This window comes from Ranitomeya imitator, chromosome 2 (genome assembly GCF_032444005.1).
Source record: "Ranitomeya imitator isolate aRanImi1 chromosome 2, aRanImi1.pri, whole genome shotgun sequence".
Classification (NCBI taxonomy): Eukaryota; Metazoa; Chordata; class Amphibia; order Anura; family Dendrobatidae; genus Ranitomeya; species Ranitomeya imitator.
Genome location: NC_091283.1, coordinates 389566961 through 389589776, shown reverse-complemented (window position 1 = coordinate 389589776; position 22816 = coordinate 389566961). Strand labels below are relative to the sequence as shown.

The window sequence follows — 22816 nt, the reverse complement described above, 5'->3', positions numbered from 1 at the left end:
GAAAAGCAATTTCAGCCCACTAGAGCAACCAGCAGCAGAGAATCACATATCTGCAGGCTGGACTAAAAACCAAATAAAGCAAAACACAAAACAGGAAAATCCAAACTTAGCTTGTCCAGAAGGTTCTAGGAGCAGGGAGCAGAGGTAACAAGACACACTGGATACATTGATAACCGGCGAGGAAATGCCAGCAAAGCCAGGTTAAATAGGAAACTCCCATATGCTGATGGAACAGGTGGAACCCAGAAACCCAGGAAAGACAAGTCACCCAGTACCATCAGTAACCACCAGAGGGAGCCCAAAAACAGAACTCACAACAGGCTGTGTTCCGTACATCTCGAACACACGCGGCTGTGCTCCGTACACCTCGTACACACGACTCCGCTCCGTACACCTTTCACCCACGCGGCTGTGCTCCGTACACCTCGTACACACGCGGCTGTGCTCCGTACACCTCGTACACACGCGGCTGTGCTCCGTACACCTCGTACACACGTGACTCCGCTCCGTACACCTCGTACACACGCGGCTGTGCTCCGTACACCTCGTACACACGACTCCGCTCCGTACACCTTTCACACACGCGGCTGTGCTCCGTACACCTCGTACACATGCGGCTGTGCTCCGTACACCTCGTACACACGCGGCTGCGCTCCGTACACCTCGTACACACGCGGCTGCGCTCCGTACACCTCGTACACACGCGGCTGCGCTCCGTACACCTCGTACCCACTCGGCTGTGCTCCGTACACCTCGTACACACGCGGCTGTGCTCCGTACACCTCATACACACGCGACTCCGCTCCGTACACCTCGTACACACGCGGCTGTGCTCCGTACACCTCGTACATACGCGGCTGTGCTCCGTACACCTCGTACATACGCGGCTGTGCTCCGTACACCTCGTACCCACTCGGCTGTGCTCCGTACACACGCGGCTGTGCTCCGTACACCTCGTACACAGGCGGCTGTGCTCCGCACACCTCGTACACACGCGGCTGCGCTCCGTACACCTCATGCACACGGCTCCGTACACCTCGTACACACACGACTCCGCTCCATACACCTTTCACACGCTGCCCTGATCCATACACCTCGTACACACACGGCTCTGCTACATCCACACTGTAAACACCTCCTGACCTCACACATACGCTGCCTTACCCTCCTCCGGCGCCATGACAACCAGCAACGTCCTGTACACGGAGGTCCTCCTCCCGATCATGTGACCCCCTGACTCCGCCCATCCTGTGACCTCATCACAGGTCCTGTGCACAGAGCAGCCATCATGTGGTTTGCTGCTGTGCGGGCCGGGTGCAGGGACTCAGGGAGCTCTCAGCTGACCGGGTGATACACACACCTCCCAACCAGTGCGGGACAATTAATGTCCTGCCAGGGATCGCGGGGCTGACTGTCAAAATCAGGACAGTCCCGCTAGATCCGGGACGGTTGGGAGGTATGAATAAATGTGTAATCAGATGTCATATCTAGGCTGCAGCTCAATATTACTGGATAAAATCACATGACAGGATTCATATATATCTATCTAATATATAATTGCCTAGAATACTACTTCCTGCAATTTGTGCCAACTTCCGTGGCTTTGTCCGGAGCTAATGTCCGGAGCTAATGTCCGGAGCTAATGTGCGGAGATAATGTCCGGAGCTAATGTCCGGAGCTAATGTCCGGAGCTAATGTCCGGAGATAAGTGACGTCAACAGTGTCCAGTGTCTGATTGGTTGCCGCCTGCTGCGAGCGACCAATCAGAAACGTGCCATACTGTGACACACTCCGCCCGCCATTTTGGTGTGATTTTTGAATTTTTACCTCACAGCAAGTTTCTACTGCGTGGAGGCGGGCCCAGTGACGTTGCTCTTCAAGCTCCTGCCGAATTTCGTCAAAAAAATGATAATACCATTTACCAAAACTATATATATTTAGTTGTGAAGTGGTTCAGTGACATTTTCACACCAATTTTGAACTTTTGTTTGGTGTTTTCTCCATATACTGCCTATTATTCACTGACTGTTATACTGAGAGACTGCCGTTTATTAACCTCTTCTTTGCCACATTGGGTATATTGCTCTATTATTTGCCACATAAGGACATTGTCCATTATTGCCCAGCAATTTCTCTGCAATATAAACTGCCTATTTATTAATATCTGCATTCCTGCAAAGAACTATTGCCTATTATTAACTGGCTATTTTCCTACTACCTGACACTGCCTCTTATTAACCTGTTGTTTGCCACCACCACGCTTAAAGCTGTTTAGCTTAGCCAACATGAGCTCTAATAGTAAGGATACTAATGACACAGAGCCCAAAGCTGCTGATGGCGCACGTAAGATTAGGTCTGATAGAAAGTATACTAATAATGCAGAGCAAAAAGACGCCGATGCCGCACGTAAGCGCAAACAGCGTGCTAACAAGAGTACAGAGGATAGATGCAAGCGCATGGACACTGTTAAGTATACTAATGACACAGAGTCCAAAGCTTATGATGGCGCACGTAAGATCAGGTCTGATATAAAATTAAAATGTCATAGAACATACCAATATACATAGTTATTGATACATATTATTTATTATTTACATTATTGTTCTTAAGCAAAGAACCGTTGTTGTGGCATTTGCCACAACACGCAAAGTTGTCGTCTGATGTCTTTCATCCCTCCCCTCATAAGCATGTTCATGGATCCTGTGTAACTGTACCTTAAATAACAAGAATTGTCAAGAGCTGGTGAGTGCAGCCATTTTTTGTTCTTTCTTACTATTATTTATTAATTGTATTATTCTTACATTTGAATAAATAAAGTATATATGGATTCTAGACTCCCGATTCTTTAGAATCGGGCTGCCATCTTGTATACAATAATGGTCCTTCTGTCTACTGGGATTTAGCCTTCTTATATAGAGCAGGCGAAATCCAAGTCACTAAAGGACCTGGTCCCTCTGCCAACTAGGAAATAGCGACTGTGTGAGAAAGCGAAATCCCAGTGCACAGAGGGACCGGGTCCTTTAGCCGACTGGGATTTAGCCACAACCGCTCTTACTACACAGAAAACCCTTCACTTCCTACAAGCCTCCATCCTGCTCCTTCCCATGTGACTGATCACATGACTGTGACATCATCACAGGTCCTGGCTGGAAGCATATCTCCAAAGAGTTACAGAATAGAGAGAGGGAGAAGCTCTGCTCAGCATCGGGAAAATGTTTCTTCCCCCCTAGCGCCCCCTGTGGCCACAGAGATTTCCCACTGATTTCTGCCCCAGCAGGAGATGTCGGAGGGGGCATGAGGACAGTGAGGGGCATTCAGCAGACCCCCGAGACTGCAGGGCAGAGACCAAATCTGGGACGGTTCTCTTTATGATGTTACATCGTCATCTTCTCCCCATTCAGGTCCCTACAATATCGGATCCTCTCAGTGGAGATCTTCTGTATAAGAGAATTCTCCTGAGTGACCCTACAAGGATGGATAGGGACAGGGACAAGATGGCGGAGAGGATATTACACCTCACCCTAGAGATCCTCTTCCGGCTGACTGGAGAGGTGAGAGATTCTGATGACGTCACATTACATCATTCTTATCTATGGGAATAACAGATGGACAGAACTGGAGAGGTGAGGACTCTGGAAATGTCTGTAGTGAGGTTTATTAATGTGTCTCTCCATAACCAGGATTACACAGTAGTGAAGAAGACCGCTAGTGAGCGCTGTCAGGCCCTTGTGTCTCAGGGATGGGGAAGACCCCTGAGCCCAATCACGAGGCCTCCACCTCACCCCCTGATACATGAGGACATCAATGACCAGAAGATCCTAGAACTCACCTACAAGGTGATTGAGCTGCTGACTGGAGAGGTGACACTGCTGGGAATGCTGGGACATTATACAGTAACGCTATGGATGGATCGGGAGGATGACGGTATCATTGTATGTGTCAGGTTCGTGTAAAATGTCAGGATGTCACCGTCTATTTCTCCATGGAGGAGTGGGAGTATTTAGAAAGACACACATATCTGTACAAGGACGTCATGGTGGAGGGTCCCCAGACCCTTACATCACCAGGTAATAGACAGGACTAAATATACACGGCCTATAATTATCTGTATGTAAAAAATTAATTCAGTCCCTGTACATGTTTCCTCCAGTTCTATCCAGTAAGAGGACAACATCAGAGAGATATCCCAATCCTCTTCTTCCACGAGACTGTAAACAAGAAGATCCCAATGTTCCTCAGGATTGTCAGGTAGATGAAGAGAAGGTTTCATGAGATCATGCCTATGATGTGTAGATATCACGCTAGGTGAAGGAGAAGCTAGGTGCGCAATAACGGGAAGAGGGTAGGGGAGCTCAAACACTAGGAATGGGGGAATGGAGACCCCTAGACAGATCTGACAACACCCTGTCTGCTCTTAAGTCCCTAAATAGGTTCCACACCTATCGCCGCCAGGAACCTAATCCCTGACTGCCCCTGGATAGTGAGGAGACGGGGTGAGCACTAGTCAGCCCCATTACAACTAAAGACAAAGCAGGAAGACAAATGATGGAATACACTTTACTTGAGATGACACAAGAGAGCTCATCCCAGCAATCCTCCAAGATGCTCCAAGGAGAAACTTGACAACTTGTAGCACTTCCAACAGACAGAGGTAAATAGAGCTATCACTGGTGCCTTGCTGAAGCGACTGAAGATATTTAAGCCTCCAGCAAGGGTGTGTTAATCAGCAGCAGACGTGGAGATCACCGCTAGGTCCTAGAGGAAGAAGGATATCACTCCACAGCAGAAATGCAAGATCCAGAATGTGCTTACAGAGCCAGGAGCAGTGACCTTCTACAGCCGGATCCAGAATGACTGTCTGTCACATCTGACACACCCATGACAGTAGAAGGCTGTGAAGGTCTTGTGTTCAGTCTTGTCTTCTCCACCAGTATTATACACTGAACGGACAATTGATCATAGACACTGTCACATTCTCATCTGAATCTTATTAGACTGATACAGTGGGGCAAAAAAGTATTTAGTCAGTCAGCAATAGTGCAAGTTCCACCACTTAAAAAGATGAGAGGCGTCTGTAATTTACATCATAGGTAGACCTCAACTATGGGAGACAAACTGAGAAAAAAAAATCCAGAAAATCACATTGTCTGTTTTTTTATCATTTTATTTGCATATTATGGTGGAAAATAAGTATTTGGTCAGAAACAAACAATCAAGATTTCTGGCTCTCACAGACCTGTAACTTCTTCTTTAAGAGTCTCCTCTTTCCTCCACTCATTACCTGTAGTAATGGCACCTGTTTAAACTTGTTATCAGTATAAAAAGACACCTGTGCACACCCTCAAACAGTCTGACTCCAAACTCCACTATGGTGAAGACCAAAGAGCTGTCAAAGGACACCAGAAACAAAATTGTAGCCCTGCACCAGGCTGGGAAGACTGAATCTGCAATAGCCAACCAGCTTGGAGTGAAGAAATCAACAGTGGGAGCAATAATTAGAAAATGGAAGACATACAAGACCACTGATAATCTCCCTCGATCTGGGGCTCCACGCAAAATCCCACCCCGTGGGGTCAGAATGATCACAAGAACAGTGAGCAAAAATCCCAGAACCACACGGGGGGACCTAGTGAATGAACTGCAGAGAGCTGGGACCAATGTAACAAGGCCTACCATAAGTAACACACTACGCCACCATGGACTCAGATCCTGCAGTGCCAGACGTGTCCCACTGCTTAAGCCAGTACATGTCCGGGCCCGTCTGAAGTTTGCTAGAGAGCATTTGGATGATCCAGAGGAGTTTTGGGAGAATGTCCTATGGTCTGATGAAACCAAACTGGAACTGTTTGGTAGAAACACAACTTGTCGTGTTTGGAGGAAAAAGAATACTGAGTTGCATCCATCAAACACCATACCTACTGTAAAGCATGGTGGTGGAAACATCATGCTTTGGGGCTGTTTCTCTGCAAAGGGGCCAGGACGACTGATCCGGGTACATGAAAGAATGAATGGGGCCATGTATCGTGAGATTTTGAGTGCAAACCTCCTTCCATCAGCAAGGGCATTGAAGATGAAACGTGGCTGGGTCTTTCAACATGACAATGATCCAAAGCACACCGCCAGGGCAACGAAGGAGTGGCTTCGTAAGAAGCATTTCAAGGTCCTGGAGTGGCCTAGCCAGTCTCCAGATCTCAACCCTATAGAAAACCTTTGGAGGGAGTTGAAAGTCTGTGTTGCCAAGCGAAAAGCCAAAAACATCACTGCTCTAGAGGAGATCTGCATGGAGGAATGGGCCAACATACCAACAACAGTGTGTGGCAACCTTGTGAAGACTTACAGAAAACGTTTGACCTCTGTCATTGCCAACAAAGGATATATTACAAAGTATTGAGATGAAATTTTGTTTCTGACCAAATACTTATTTTCCACCATAATATGCAAATAAAATGATTAAAAAAAAGACAATGTGATTTTCTGGATTTTTTTTTTCTCAGTTTGTCTCCCATAGTTGAGGTCTACCTATGATGTAAATTACAGACGCCTCTCATCTTTTTAAGTGGTGGAACTTGCACTATTGCTGACTGACTAAATACTTTTTTGCCCCACTGTATATTTTCAGAACATTCAGCAACATTCTGAATTACTTCAAACACTGTCACAGCACAAGCAAATTCAGAAATTGCTAACCTTATGAGTTTTTTTTTACATGCAATGATGTGGTGAGTATATTGAGAATACTGTAATGAATAAGAAATATCCAGTGATCTTGGATCCCATCAATATATCAAGGAAAATGTGAACAATAGTTCTGAGAATATGTGGTGCAGTTATACACACTGCAGCTGAATAATGCACTAGTGTTCACCTAATATGTCTGAATGCAGCCATCATTCCTTAGTACATATGAGCTATAGAGGCAGGAGACCACTTCCAGTGTCAGTGATGACCAAGGAAACAGGAAAAGTAGGTGTCTTATTGCGACCCAGGCACCAGTGAAACTGTTTCCTCAAGGTGTGTGTTATGTTATATTCTGTAGATGTCGACATTTGTGACTCTATACTATAAGATGACACAGAACCCCCAGATATAACATATAGCTATGGAAGATTACAAAGCTGACTCTGTGTAACTCTCCCCTGCCCAGCTGCAGGGCTGACCTTCTGTAACTCTTCCCTGCCCAGCTGCAGGAATGACCCTCTGTAACTCTCCCCTGCCCAGCTGCAGGAATGACCCTCTGTAACTCTCCCCTGCCCAGCTGCAGGAATGACCCTCTGTAACTCTCCCCTGCCCAGCTGCAGGGCTGACCCTCTATAACTCTCCCCTGCCCAGCTGCAGGGCTGACCCTCTATAACTCTCCCCTGCCTAGCTCCAGGGCTGACCCTCTGTAACTCTGGCCAGAATATCAACCAATACCTTACATATATTTATATGTTTTGTTTTGCACGTATATTTTTTGCAGGGTGCAGTTGGGCCCAAATGGTTCTGTATACTATGGCCTCTGTTCACACAGGATGCATTTTAGCACTGGGCAGCCCGCCATAGGGCGTCATTAATAGGCTGAGAACCAGATGCTCTGCATTCCTTGTGTGAACACGCCGCATACAGAGTATGTATCTTAGTGCATTGGTGTACCACACGGCCAATCCCTGATTGAAGGCTGGCTGTTTCATTAGGTATTGCACCTGTGCATTTGCCATTTTGTTTGGGTCCGCTGCACCCTGTTTGTGCATTTATATTGAGGCCCATTTAGACAGGTAAGCATCTCTGCCTGTTTTTGGTGTGTTTTTTTAATTTTTCCTTTTTTGGTGTCCCTCTGTAACTCTAACCTGCCCAGCTGCAGGTCTAACCCTCTGTAACTCTCCCCTGCCCAGCTGCAGGGCTGATCCTCTATAACTCTCCCCTGCCCAGCTGCAGGGCTGACCCTCTATAACTCTCCCCTGCCCAGCTGTAGGGCTGACCCTTTTTAACTCTCCCTGCCCAGCAGCATGGCTGACCCTCTTTAACTCTGCCCCATGCCCAGCTGCAGGGCTGACCTTCTGTAACTCTCCCCTGCCTAGCTGCAGAGCTGACCCCCTGTAACTTTCCCTGACCCAGCTGCCGTTCTGAACTTCTGTAACTCTGCCCAGCTGCAGGGCTGACCCTCTGTAACTCTGCCCCCTGCCCAGCTGCAGGGCTGAACCTCTGTAACTCTACATTGTCCACCTGCAGGGCTCATCCTATGTAACTCTCCCCTGCCCAGCTGCCTACTGTCAGAACCTTATCTTATATCTCTGGGATGAGGTAGAATTGTTTGTTCCGAGCATCTCAGCACCTTTAACTAATGTGGAACAACCATAAGAACCTATCCTGTTGGCATGGGCCAGTATTTCTGTGGAAAAATCTAAACAGGCTATGAATTACTAGAGTTCTGAAGGCTAATGTTGACCCAACGCACTACTAGATGGGTGTCTCTAGTAATGTGGCCATTCGGTGTATGTTTTATACCTGGTATAGATGACAAGATAAACCTCATCATAGACATTAGTTGATCTTTTCTGTTTTTCTACATAATTTGTTATGACTTCTCCATCTAGCGATCGCTGCCGAGTGTCAGCTGACACCCGGCACTAGGTGGCAGGAGCGGTCACAGACCGCTCCCGACCCTTTAACCCCTGAAATACTGCGATCAAACACGATCGCAAAATTCCAGAAGCCGGCACAGAGCTGTCAGCCCCTCTGCCTTTGGATCAGAGATCCTGCGGCATTTCGCTGGGTTCAGATGTTGCCATGGTCAGCGGATGTCGTTATGACAACATCTGGGTCACCAGAACTAGGAAACCTGTTGATCATGTGCAGTGCATGATCAGTAAGTTTCTCAGCCAGTGCAACACAGAGAGGTTTATAAGGCCCTCTCAGGAGATATTGGAGACTCTGGCACATTGTCTCAATGGAATACTATGTATAGAACCTTTTCTAAACAAGCAGTGAAATTCGTCATTGAAAAAAGGAAAAAACAATTAGTTGAGAGTAAACAGAAAATCTCAAAATTATTTGATATTATCAGGCCCTTTAAAGGGCCACTGTCACCCCCCTCCAGCCGTTATAAACTAAAAGAGCCACCTTGCGCAGCAGTAATGCTGCATTCTAACAAGGTGGCTCTTTTAGTTTTGTGTTCATGTATTACTAAAATAAAGCGTTTTGAAACTTTTCAAAAATACCTGTCTTTGTCCATGGAGGAGGGTCTGAAGCCTCTTCTGTGAAGCGCCCAACTGCAGTCACTCATCTCTTCTGGGGCGATGGTCGCCGCCCCCTGCGCGCTGTTTTCTTCTGAAATCCGGCGCCTGCGCTGTGCGTGCCTGCCTGGGGCAGGCGCAGTGAGAATTGGCCGTCATATATCTAAGATGCCGGGTTCCTGCCTGCGCCTGTGCGGGCAGTTTGGCCACCCTGTTACTGAATCCCCACCCCGCACTGTGTTATGCATTATGCACAGTGCGGGGCTGGCATTCCTGGGCAGATTCCTGCACAGACCGACGCTGGAAGGCGGGGAACCTGGGGGAGCGTCTGACAAGCGCAGTGCGCTTGCCCAGGAATCCCAGTCCCAGAAATGAGTAAAATCTCTACTAGTATACGGAATCGAATTCAGAGTAAAGAATTGTAAATTATTGATAGAAAAAATTAAAAATTTGGCAGAGATGCTGTTCCCGAGTGTGCTTTTAGGGAGACCTCCGAAATAGAACCTATTTTTTAAATTATTGATCAGGTGGGTGGAAGTCTATGAAAATCAAGCTTTTCTTCGGAAAGGTTTTCCTTACATCCAACTCCCCCCCCCCCCTTCTCCGTGTCCACCTACATCTGAACAATTTAGAACGTAGTAGCTTGCCCAGAACTCCACTTAACACTTAATAGAGGAATTATTGTCAGTCCCCCCTGGATCTCCCTTCTACCTCTACAGTTACCCATAACCGTGTCTATTGGTTAGTAAATGATGTTGACACATCCATGGATGGAAATAACGGTATAGACGTTATTCCTTCCAATAAAGAAACATCTGGGAAAAATGTAAAACATACAAAAAATCCAGCTGGTCAATAAGCACATACTAAAGCTACTACCAGGCACCCTTTTTTTCAAGTAGGCACAAAAAAACACGGAAGAGGGGCTGCAGAGGCGGGAAATTCACCAAAAAGAGAAAGAAAATAAATACCCCTAACCCTATAGAACTATTTACAACTTAAGTAAACACACTTTTGACGTTAATGAAATATCTCTACTACATAAAGGTATTAAATGTGCTGCAGCATGCAGATTTGATAAATTTGAAGCCTTCATAGGCATTCAACTTTTTATGAGGAAACTGGCCGTTAAGATACATTTTTTGAAAAATGGCGCTGGCATAAATCAAGATCAGATGCCATGTAACAGTTATGTGCATACTAATTTAAGGAATAAATCTAATTTCCATCCTTTAAACTTATATTCCGAACATATGGAGACCTTTCAGAAAAACGTAACAGATGAACTACGAAAGCTAAATAACAAAAAATGCTCTAGATATAAATATAATCTAACATTAAATGAAAGAAAAACTATTCAAACTTTACAAGGTAATAAAGAGGTGGTAATACGTCCAGCGGACAAGGGAGGGAGTATTGTTATAATAGATCAAGAATAATACCATGGTGAGGCTACATACCTACTTAATGACTCTCGTACATATAGGAAATTAGATAAGGACCCCACTTATGGGTTGAACTAGATGGACTTAAAGTCTTCCTTCAACCTTAATAAGTATGTTACTATATACAGGACACTTATCTGTATTTCCTGATTCATTGAATGTATCATTGTGGATTGTAAATGATTTTTGGATGGATCTCATTAAGTTTCTGTACTCTCTTCAAGCCACTAAGCCGTATGTACTTGAATGTTTTTAATTCTACATTGGGCTACAGTATCCCATTACCTGCAGGTGTGACCTTTGTCTAGAATCAGTGGTTCCCTATTGAGGATGTGAGGGGTCAAAATTAGTTAATAGGGTGCATCTAGGGACTGATAGGGGCAGCCATCGTTGAGCAGGGGCACCACAACGTAACCCCCTTAGGGTTCCAACCTCCGTAGTCAGGCAGGTTTAAAGTATAAAAAATCATTAGTGATCTTCCACCAACATAGAAGATGATTCTTTACTGTTAGGGCGGTAAGAATCTGGAATTGCTTGCCTGAGGAGGTGGTGATGGCGAACTCAGTCGAGGGGTTCAAGAGAGGCCTGGATGTCTTCCTGGAGCAGAACAATATTGTATCATACAATTATTAGGTTCTGTAGAAGGACGTAGATCTGGGGATTTATTATGATGGAATATAGGCTGAACTGGATGGACAAATGTCTTTTTTCGGCCTTACTAACTATGTTACTATGTGTCATACCGGCCTCCTCTGATGCTGCGGCCGCTTCTCCTATCAGTCCCGCTCTCTCCATTTCTCCTCGCCGCCCTCAGTGTCGCATCGGTTCCCTGCGTCCTCTTCCTGCTGCTCGGGGATTTCGGCGTGGGGTGCGCGCTCCTCTTCCCTCCCGTCCTGTACCTGCTCCACACATGCGCCTTAGGACGCGGGCGTGCACTTCTTCCTCCAGTTAACCATTTCGGACCCTCCCTGCTCCTGTCTCCTCCAATCAGTTACTTCTTTGGGCTATATCAGGCCTCGCCTCCATAATGGAGGTGCCTGATTGTTGTGTGCAGTTTGTACCTTCGTTTGGCCCTGTCTGGTTCAGATCCTTTTCTGCTCCAGTCTGGTCCATGTTCTCAGGCTCATTGTCCTCCTGTCTTCCCTCCGTTTTCCCAGCCTGTCTCCCTTGGTTCGTCCCTTCTGTCCTTTCCAGAGCCGTCCCTCTTGGTGCCAGCTGTTGCGGTATTGTTCCCCTCGGGCCTGCTCCCCAACTATCCCTGTATAGGGGTTGTCATCGCGGGTTCGCTCGTCCCTGGGTGTGTCAGTACCGTGACCCAGAGGGTCCACTCTCTGTCCGGTTCTTCCGTCCTCACGGTCACTATTGGACTGCGCTCAGATTTCATCAGAGTGCAGTCAGATTGTCACAGTCTTCCGTTCTCTCGGTCACTATTGGACTGCGCTCAGATTTCATCAGAGTGCAGTCAGATTGTATCAGTCTTCCGTTCTCACGGTCACTATAGGACTGCGCTCAGATTACATCAGAGTGCAGTCAGATCATCACAGTACAATCAGGCCATGGACCCCGCTGGTGCCTCCGCAGCAACCCAGAAGGAGTTGTTGTTCTTACGGGAGAATCAGACCCGTATTATGTCTGTTATGAAGTCTATGGACTCTCGTTTAACCGCCCTACAGACTTCGGATCCTGGTAACGCCCCTCTGCTGGTGGGACTCCAGCAGGAGCTCGCACAGCAGCGAGATACCCAGTCCCATATTCTTACTTACATGGCGTCGGTTGACGACCGCCTTCACTCTCTTCAGTCTGCCGCCGCTGCTTCTGCCTCTCATCGAGATCCTGTACCCCTTCCTCCTCCTCGTTTGGGAAAGCCCCCTCGATACAGCGGCGATCCCAAATTGTGTCGGGGTTTTTTGAACCAGTGCCGTCTACACTTCGAGCTCCTACCCCAGCAATATCCCTCTGATCGTGCTAAGGTGGCCTTTATTGTGTCCCATCTCGAGGGAGAAGCTCTGTCCTGGGTTAACCCCTTATGGGAGCGGGATGACCCGGTAGTTGCCAGTATACAGATTTTTCTAGACACATTTCGTAAGGTCTTTGATGAGCCAGGTCGGGTGGCATCTACCACTGAATTCCTCTTTAATCTTCAACAGGGGAACCTTACTGTTGGACAATACGCCATCCGTTTCCGGACACTTTCTTCTGAGCTTGGATGGAATAACGAGGCACTGGTAGGGGCTTTTTGGAGAGGGCTCTCGTCCAAGATTAAGGATGAGCTCGCAGGTCGGGATACCCCTACTATCCTGGAAGACCTTATATCCCTGGCCACACGTATTGATTTACGTTTCCAGGAGCGCTCTCGAGAATTAGTCAGGGAGAGGAGATCCTTTAGGACTAATTGGGTGCCTGGTTCCTCCTCGGTCAAGTCCTCTGCTTCTTCCGCTCCTGAACCTATGCAGGTTGATCGAGTTAGATTGTCGGAGCAGCGTCGCAAGGAGAGGTTGGCGCAGGGCTTGTGTCTTTATTGCGGAGGGGTAAATCATTTCTTGCGTTCCTGTCCAGAAAGGCCGGGAAACTCCTCCACCTAGGCCAGGTAAGAGAGGCCTTCCTAGGTGATTCAAATTCCTCTCTACCCCTAACTATTTCAGCTTTGATTTCTGTAGGTCTTGAGCGTAGGTCTGTGGAAGCGTATGTGGACTCAGGTGCCGCTGGTAATTTCATTCGGCAGGAGGAGGTGAACAAATTTCGGATACCTGTGGTTACTCTTGAGACTCCGCGTTTTATTTCTGCAGTGGATGGCAGACCCCTACCTGTTTCCATCAAGATGGTCACTCTCGAGTTGGACATGCAGATTGGAGCTCTACACCAGGAGAAGATAGCATTTTATGTTCTGCCTAATCTTTCTCACGCTCTGCTCTTGGGTCTACCCTGGGACAATATCCTCAGAAATAAGAATACAGATAATAAATGGGAAATGTTTAAGAACATCCTAAATAGGCACTGTAAGCGGTTTATACCTTGTGGGAATAAAAGGACTAGAAATAGGAAAAACCCAATGTGGCTAAACAAAGAAGTAAGACAGGCAATTAACAGTAAAAAGAAAGCATTTGCACTACTAAAGCAGGATGGCATCATTGAAGCTCTAAAAAACTATAGGGAGAAAAATACTTTATCTAAAAAATTAATTAAAGCTGCCAAAAAGGAAACAGAGAAGCACATTGCTAAGGAGAGTAAAACTAATCCCAAACTGTTCTTCAACTATATCAATAGTAAAAGAATAAAAACTGAAAATGTAGGCCCCTTAAAAAATAGTGAGGAAAGAATGGTTGTAGATGACGAGGAAAAAGCTAATATATTAAACACCTTCTTCTCCACGGTATTCACGGTGGAAAATGAAATGCTAGGTGAAATCCCAAGAAACAATGAAAACCCTATATTAAGGGTCACCAATCTAACCCAAGAAGAGGTGCGAAACCGGCTAAATAAGATTAAAATAGATAAATCTCCAGGTCCGGATGGCATACACCCACGAGTACTAAGAGAACTAAGTAATGTAATAGATAAACCATTATTTCTTATTTTTAGGGACTCTATAGCGACAGGGTCTGTTCCGCAGGACTGGCGCATAGCAAATGTGGTGCCAATATTCAAAAAGGGCTCTAAAAGTGAACCTGGAAATTATAGGCCAGTAAGTCTAACCTCTATTGTTGGTAAAATATTTGAAGGGTTTCTGAGGGATGTTATTCTGGATTATCTCAATGAGAATAACTGTTTAACTCCATATCAGCATGGGTTTATGAGAAATCGCTCCTGTCAAACCAATCTAATCAGTTTTTATGAAGAGGTAAGCTATAGGCTGGACCACGGTGAGTCATTGGACGTGGTATATCTCGATTTTTCCAAAGCGTTTGATACCGTGCCGCACAAGAGGTTGGTACACAAAATGAGAATGCTTGGTCTGGGGGAAAATGTGTGTAAATGGGTTAGTAACTGGCTTAGTGATAGAAAGCAGAGGGTGGTTATAAATGGTATAGTCTCTAACTGGGTCGCTGTGACCAGTGGGGTACCGCAGGGGTCAGTATTGGGACCTGTTCTCTTCAACATATTCATTAATGATCTGGTAGAAGGTTTACACAGTAAAATATCGATATTTGCAGATGATACAAAACTATGTAAAGCAGTTAATACAAGAGAAGATAGTATTCTGCTACAGATGGATCTGGATAAGTTGGAAACTTGGGCTGAAAGGTGGCAGATGAGGTTTAACAATGATAAATGTAAGGTTATACACATGGGAAGAAGGAATCAATATCACCATTACACACTGAATGGGAAACCACTGGGTAAATCTGACAGGGAGAAGGACTTGGGGATCCTAGTTAATGATAAACTTACCTGGAGCAGCCAGTGCCAGGCAGCAGCTACCAAGGCAAACAGGATCATGGGGTGCATTAAAAGAGGTCTGGATACACATGATGAGAGCATTATACTGCCTCTGTACAAATCCCTAGTTAGACCGCACATGGAGTACTGTGTCCAGTTTTGGGCACCGGTGCTCAGGAAGGATATAATGGAACTAGAGAGAGTACAAAGGAGGGCAACAAAATTAATAAAGGGGATGGGAGAACTACAATACCCAGATAGATTAGCGAAATTAGGATTATTTAGTCTAGAAAAAAGACGACTGAGGGGCGATCTAATAACCATGTATAAGTATATAAGGGGACAATACAAATATCTCGCTGAGGATCTGTTTATACCAAGGAAGGTGACGGGCACAAGGGGGCATTCTTTGCGTCTGGAGGAGAGAAGGTTTTTCCACCAACATAGAAGAGGATTCTTTACTGTTAGGGCAGTGAGAATCTGGAATTGCTTGCCTGAGGAGGTGGTGATGGCGAACTCAGTCGAGGGGTTCAAGAGAGGCCTGGATGTCTTCCTGGAGCAGAACAATATTGTATCATACAATTATTAGGTTCTGTAGAAGGACGTAGATCTGGGTATTTATTATGATGGAATATAGGCTGAACTGGATGGACAAATGTCTTTTTTCGGCCTTACTAACTATGTTACTATGTTACTATGTAGAAGGACGTAGATCTGGGGATTTATTATGATGGAATATAGGCTGAACTGGATGGACAAATGTCTTTTTTCGGCCTTACTAACTATGTTACTATGTTACCCTGGCTCAGGTCGCACGAGCCAGTTCTTGATTGGCGCTCTGGAGAGATACTCCGCTGGGGTCATGGTTGTCATGAACGTTGTCTGCTGTCCGTCTCCCGTCCAGGTCTTCCCCAAGCACCCGTCAATCTTCCTAGTCTTCCCTCTGCCTATCTCTCGTTTGCCGATGTCTTTGATAAAAAGGAGGCGGAGTCTCTTCCTCCACACCGAGCCTATGACTGCCCTATCAAGTTAATTCCTGGATCTACCCTTCCCAAGGGAAGAACCTATCCGTTATCTCCGGCAGAGACCTTAGCCATGTCAGAATACATCCGAGAGAATTTAGCCAAGGGTTTCATCCGGAAATCCTCTTCTCCAGCTGGAGCCGGTTTTTTCTTCGTCCGGAAGAAAGATGGATCCCTTCGGCCATGTATAGACTACCGAGGTCTGAATGCCATCACAGTCAAGAATAGGTATCCCCTACCGCTGATACCTGAACTCTTCGACCGACTGAGAGGAGCCCGAATTTTCTCCAAACTAGATTTACGCGGAGCCTATAATTTGATCCGAATTCGCGCTGGAGACGAGTGGAAGACTGCCTTCAACACCCGGGATGGCCACTATGAATACCTGGTCATGCCCTTTGGTCTCTGTAACGCTCCAGCGGTCTTCCAGGAATTTGTAAATGAGATCTTCCGTGATCTACTGTATTCTTGTGTGGTGGTATATCTTGACGACATCCTTATTTTTTCACCCGACTTGTCCTCTCACAGAAGAAGTGTGCGTCTGGTTCTACAGCGTCTTCGGGAGAATCGCCTCTACGCAAAGATCGAGAAGTGTTTGTTTGAACAGACTTCTTTGCCTTTCTTGGGATATATTATTTCTGACATGGGGTTGGAGATGGATCCTGAGAAACTATCTGCTGTACTTAAGTGGCCTCGTCCTATTGGAGTGAAGGCCATCCAACGATTTTTGGGCTTCGCTAACTACTATAGACAATTCATTCCGCATTTCTCTTCTGTGACCAAGCCTCTTGCCGCTCTTACCCGGAAAGGAGCGGTTCACAATGTTTGGCCTCCGGAGGCAGAAGACGCCTTTCTCTCCCTAAAAAGGGCCTTCACATCTGCTCCTGTTCTTCATCGGCCTGTGGCCAGCAGGCCTTTCATCCTTGAAGTGGATGCCTCCTCTTCGGGTGCTGGGGCAACTCTCTCCCAAAGATCTCTCTCCAGTCGTCTGGTTCCTTGTGGGTTCTTCTCGAAGTCATTTTCGCCCGCGGAATGCAATTATTCAATTGGAGATCGAGAATTACTTGCTATAAAGATGGCTCTACAGGAGTGGCGTTATCTCTTGGAAGGGGCCATTCATCCCTTTAAAATTTTCACAGACCACAAAAAACTTGGCTTACATTCAATCCGCCCAAAGACTTAATTCCAGACAGGCCAGATCGTCTTTGTTCTTTTCTCGTTTTGATTTTAAGCTTCATTTTCGACCCGGAGATAAGAATTCTAAAGCGGATGCACTTTCCCGATCCTTGCAATCTCCCGAGACAGAAGAAGGTCCTTCACATATTATTGATCCTGCCAAAATCATCATGGTGGCTCTCTCTAACCTCCTCTTTGTTCCCCCTGGCAGAACTTTTGTCCCGTGTGACAAGAGAACAGAGGTATTGCATTGGGGACATTCTTCCAAAGTTGCTGGACATGTCGGCACCAAGAAGACTCTCGCTCTTCTCTCCCGGTACTATTGGTGGCCGTCTCTCCGACAAGATACTTCGGATTTTGTGGCCTCCTGCACGACTTGTGCTAAAAACAAAGTACCTAGAGGGCTACCTTCCGGTCTCCTGCATCCGTTACCCGTTCCCAAGGCCCCTTGGCAACAAATAGCTATGGATTTCGTTACAGATTTGCCTCGTTCCTCTGGATGCACAACCATCCTGGTGGTGGTGGATCGGTTCTCCAAGATGGCCCATTTCGTTCCATTGCCTGGATTACCCTCGGCTCCAGAATTGGCAAGAATTTTCATCCATCAGATCTTCAGATTACATGGACTTCCTCAGCGAATTGTGTCGGATTGAGGGGTCCAATTTACCTCCAAGTTCTGGAGAGCACTTTGTAAGCTCTTGGGCATTTCGCTGGATTTCTCCTCCGCCTATCATCCTCAGACCAACGGGCAAGTGGAACGGATAAATCAAGTCTTGACCTCCTACCTCCGCAATTTTACCAACGCTCATCATGATGACTGGGTAACTCTTCTTCCTTGGGCTGAGTTTGCCCATAATAATCATCCTAGTGGGGCAACTTCTAAATCTCCATTCTTTGTGGTTTCTGGTCTGAACCCGGGAATACCTCTTCCTATGTCTTCCCCTTCTGGAGTGCCTGCAGCAGACGCCTTTTCTTCTGAATTTTCCCAAATTTGGAGAGAGACCAAGGAGGCTCTCGTTCGGACTGCAGCCCAGATGAAGAGACACGCCGACAAAAGGAGGAGGGATCTTCCACCGTATCATCCTGGTGACAAGGTCTGGCTTTCGACTAAACACATTCGCTTGAAGATTCCTTCCTACAAGTTGGGTCCTCAATACATCGGTCCCTTCGAGATTTTGGGACGTATTAACAACGTGGCCTATAGATTGAGATTGCCGGCTTCTCTCCGAGTCCCTAACGTCTTCCATGTCTCGCTCTTGAAACCTCTCATTCTTAATCGATTCTCTCCTGCACCCATGGACTCCCCTCAGCCCTTTAGCATTGACAATGATTTTGAAGTAAAGGATATTCTGGCCATGAAGAGGGTTAGAGGAAGGGTCTTCTATCTTATTGATTGGAAGGGGTTTGGTCCTGAGGAGAGGTCGTGGGAGCCTAGGGAGAACGTTAATGCTCCACGGATTCTGAGAAGATTCACAGCCAGTCTCGGAGGGGGGAGTCTTAGGAGGGGGGGTACTGTCATACCGGCCTCCTCTGATGCTGCGGCCGCTTCTCCTATCAGTCCCGCTCTCTCCATTTCTCCTCGCCGCCCTCAGTGTCGCACCGGTTCCCCACGTCCTCTTCCTGCTGCTCGGGGATTTCGGCGTGGGGTGCGCGCTCCTCTTCCCTCCCGTCCTGTACCTGCTCCACACATGCGCCTTAGGACGCGGGCGTGCACTTCTTCCTCCAGTTAACCATTTCGGACCCTCCCTGCTCCTGTCTCCTCCAATCAGTTACTTCTTTGGGCTATATCAGGCCTCGCCTCCATAATGGAGGTGCCTGATTGTTGTGTGCAGTTTGTACCTTCGTTTGGCCCTGTCTGGTTCAGATCCTTTTCTGCTCCAGTCTGGTCCATGTTCTCAGGCTCATTCTCCTCCTGTCTTCCCTCCGTTTTCCCAGCCTGTCTCCCTTGGTTCGTCCCTTCTGTCCTTTCCAGAGCCGTCCCTCTTGGTGCCAGCTGTTGCGGTATTGTTCCCCTCGGGCCTGCTCCCCAACTATCCCTGTATAGGGGTTGTCATCGCGGGTTCGCTCGTTCCTGGGTGTATCAGTACCGTGACCCAGAGGGTCCACTCTCTGTCCGGTTCTTCCGTCCTCACGGTCACTATTGGACTGCGCTCAGATTTCATCAGAGTGCAGTCAGATTGTCACAGTCTTCCGTTCTCTTGGTCACTATTGGACTGCGCTCAGATTTCATCAGAGTGCAGTCAGATTGTATCAGTCTTCCGTTCTCACGGTCACTATAGGACTGCGCTCAGATTACATCAGAGTGCAGTCAGATCGTCACACTATGTTACTATGTATAGCACAAACTCCCAAGGTTCTTGTTGTGTGTTCTTTTGCACAGTGTGTTTTTTGATGTGCACGTATCACCTAAGGATAGGTTTTAGATAAGGAATAAAGTTTGTATCTTTTTAAATTAGGTGTATATACGATTTCCTCTATTGGAATATTGTCACAGCCAGGTGCTTTATAGCCGCAATGACTTTGCCTTTAAGGATGTTCATCTCTCTATAATTTCCAGACTCCATTTCTTCCCATATCACCAAGTTGTCCTAGTTGAGGTGCTCCGTGTACTCTCTCCGTCTTTCCTTGATTTGTTCTGGCTCAGTAAGCTTGTTCCTGATGACGTCTTTCAACATAACATGCCCACTCTTGCTTGAAACATTCACCACATTTCTTTGATCTTTAGGTATGACTTCCTGGTCTTGCTCCTCAGATGTTTGCTTTCCATCTCATTTTTAATAATCATTTACTCTTCTAAATTGTTTCGCTTTCTTTTGGAGACTTTACTTTAACTTTTGATTTTCTTTTACATTTTGTCAATAAACCAATTAAAGAAAATTACTACTTTATTGTGTGAGTTTTCTGATGTATAACAAGATTTATTTTCTGAGTAAAACATTTCCCACAATTTGAACATGAAAATGGTTTCTATCCTGTGTGAGTTTTTTGATGTTTAACAAAATTTGTTTTCTGAGTAAAACATTTCCCACATTTTGAACATGAAAATGGCTTCTGTCTTGTGTGAGTTTTCAGATGTGTAACAAGATTTCCTTTCATATTAAAACATTTCCCACATTCTGAACATGAATATGGCTTCTCCCCTGTGTGAATTCTCTCATGTCTACTAAGCTGTGATTTTCTGTTAAAACATTTCCCACATTCTGAACAAGAATATGGTTTCTCCCCTGTGTGAATTATCTGATGTGAAGCAAGATTTGACTTGTCTGTAAAACATTTCCCACATGTTAAACAAGAAAATGGCTTCTCTCCTGTGTGAATTCTCTGATGTGTAACCATCTGTTCTTTCCGATTAAAATGTTTCCCACATTCTATACAAGAGAATGACTTCTCCCCCCTCTCCACTGTGTGAATTCTCTCATGATTTGTAAGTGTGCCTTTATTACCAAAACGTTTTCCACATTCTGAACATGAAAATGGCTTCTCCCCTGTATGAATTCTCAAATGTGTAACAAGATTTCCTTTCCAATTAAAACATTTCCCACATTCTAAACATGAAAATGGTTTCTGCCCTATGTCAGCTATTTCATGCTCAACAGTCCTTCTCTTCCTTTTGTTTTTCATATTTGTCCTTGTTGAAGCAGAAGAAAGGACCTGTTGAAAAGGATCAGGAGACAGATTTTTTCTGAGAAGGTTCCAAGGTGGATCTGGTATAGTGACATGTTCTTCACAAGCATCTAGTGTGATACCAAGGTTATCTGCTGCAAAATCTGAAAATATCAGATGTTCCTCTAAGCTCCCGGTACAGTCATCTGCTGAGAATAGAAAATATTTTATTATTTTCCTTTTGAATTATATTACTATTTATAATATAGCATTTTCATGCAAACTGTGATACAATTTAATTATTGACAGATTAAGACAATAGACCGTAAAAGAGGGACTGAGATTATAGTGTTAGGCCACCAGTTTATGTCCTTTTCACATCTCTATTACAGCCATATTCTCTGTAGATTCAGGTCATACATTCTCTGGCATGTACAAGCACTCTAATAATGAGCAAAGCACATTAGAGAAGATTGGCCATGTTAAGTCATGACTTTGAAGAAAAAGTAAGGTTTTGTATATCTTTTTTAATGTAACTAAACAGTGGAAACAAGATAGGAGAACAAGTCCTTCATATTCTTATATATGTCATGTAAGCCACTGGGGCATTAGAAAAGGTATGCAGTGTACTCTGCAAAAAGTTACCAATCCCTGTTTTTTTTTGTAGATCACTTAGCCTTACAGGTGTGCTTGAAGGTTTGTGAATCCTTAAAAAAAATGGTCTGCATTGGGAATTCTCAATGATAAACAGGTGGAATACCTTTCAGTAGAACACCCTGTTTTGCCAATCCTATATGCCCTCCCCAAAATCCACAAAGCCAAGGTCGCTCCTCTCATAAGACCCATCATATCTGGGATTGGGTCAGTAACAGAACACCTAAGTGAATGACTTGACACGGCCCTTCAGCCACTGGTGAAAAAAAACCCTGTTTTTTTTTTAAGGATTCAGCAAAATTTTCTAAAATGTTGAATAACAAGACTTGGTCTAGTGAATTTTCATGGCTTAGTTGTGATGTTATATCGCTATACACATCTTTACCACATGCTGTTGCAATTAAATCCCTCGAATTTTCATTATTGAAATGCAGACATTTTTTATCTATTTTCATATGACACAATTTTTTTTTTTTTTAATTTGAACACTCATTATTTTCAGTGTAAAGGCGTGTCAATTGGGGCTAAATATTCTCCCACATTTGCCAATTTCTGTACTCTACTTCCAATCTTTTCCATCACAATTGATTGATTTCCCCACAGTTTTAAGTGTGTCATAAAAACTAATTTGTTCAGACTGGCCTATCCCTGTATGGCCTATCAAAAAAAAACCATAATCATGTTCCTCGCATCATGTTCTCATACACTTTATGCAGTTAATAGCCCTCTGTGTCTGTACTGTTACATACAACTTAGGCTGTTAACTGGTTCATGCAGCTTTACATGAACACCCGAGCCTTACACTATGGCTGGTCCGAACAATGAAAGCAATTGTTACCATCCACCTCTCGTGTCTCCCCTTTTCCTCATAGTTTGTAAGCTTGCGAACAGGGCCCTCACTCCTTCTGGTATCTGTTTTGAACTGTGATTTCTGTTATTCTGTAATGTCTATTGTCTGTACAAGTCCCCTCTATAAGTTGTAAAGCGCTGCGGAATATGTTGGCGCTATATAAATAAAAATTATTATTATTATTTGGTATGGCACATACATAGACGGCCTCCTCTTCATATAGTGGAGCTTTGTATCTGCCATAATTGAATTTATTAAATACATTAACAGAAATGAGTACAATCTAAAATTCACGTTCCCTTCTCATGCAACGCAAATTTCCTTTCTTGATTTACAGCTAACTGTCATTCCTAATAAAATTATTTCTACAGCAACTTAAAGTAAACCAGTTATGGGTATTACTATGTTATATGGCCATAGCAGTCATCCCCAACACACTATCCAGGGTATCCCAATAGGAAACCTTCACTAGGATGA

General features: G+C 45.3%; 1 pseudogene; it reads right to left on the bottom strand.

The window, feature by feature from the left end:
* Nucleotides 1-20112: 20112 nt before the first annotated feature.
* Nucleotides 20113-22816, bottom strand: part of LOC138666650 (zinc finger protein 665-like) — a 106227-nt pseudogene continuing 103523 nt past the window's right edge.